Below are 882 nucleotides of genomic sequence, written 5' to 3' on the forward strand. Positions count from 1 at the left end.
CCCCTGCCAAGCCCCATCCCCTGCCTGCTCCCCCAGCCCCCACCACCTCTGCCTGCTCCCCCAGCCTCCCCATGGCTGCCGTGCCCAGCTCAACTCCTGGTGCTTTAAAAAAAAGCCCTTACTCACCAGGTGTTGTTGGGTGGGGGAGGGCAATCCCTCATGCTGCGTGGGGGGCTCTGCATGAATCCCCTGACCCCTGCCTGCTCTCCTAGCTCCCCCATGGCTGCCCTGCCCACCCCAGCTCTGGCTCTTTAAGAAACCCCCCAAACCCTGCCCCCCGAACTCACCAGCTCCTGCAGCAGCCTCAGGGCTTTGCGGGGCTCATGGAAGAGCCCCCTGTGTGATGCAGAGCAGTGGGGAGCAGTGGGGATTGCCCACCGCTGGGCAGAAACTGGTGAGTCCAGCTTTTTTGGGGTTTTTTTTTTCCTTAAAGGGCCAGAGCTGGGGCTGGCGGGGAAGCCATGTGGGGGCTGGGACAGCAGGGTGGGGGGAGATGGGGGGCTCATGCAAAGCCCCCCACAGCATGGGACAGTGGGGAGCAGCAGGGATCTGCCCCCTTGCCTGGCAGCACCTGGTGAGTTGTAGCTTTTTTTTTTCAAAGTCCAAGGACTTGGGGCAGGTGGGGCAGCCATTGCTGGGGCTGGGAAAGCGAGTGGCGGATGGGCTTGTGTGATTCAGAGATTCAGCAGCAGCCAAATGCCTGAATCAAATTTGGCCAAATCGATTCGGGACAGTGATTTGAATCACTGAATCGAATCACTGTCCCCTGAATTGGCCATATCCAAAGTGAATACTAGCCACTTACTACTAGCTACGGGAATGGTGTTTTGAGGCGGGCTTCGACTTCCTTGATCACAACCGCCACATCACGACGAGAGACAT

Source organism: Gavialis gangeticus, unplaced genomic scaffold (genome assembly GCF_001723915.1).
Source record: "Gavialis gangeticus isolate Ggan-Ray unplaced genomic scaffold, GavGan_comp1, whole genome shotgun sequence".
In the NCBI taxonomy this organism is placed as follows: Eukaryota; Metazoa; Chordata; order Crocodylia; family Gavialidae; genus Gavialis; species Gavialis gangeticus.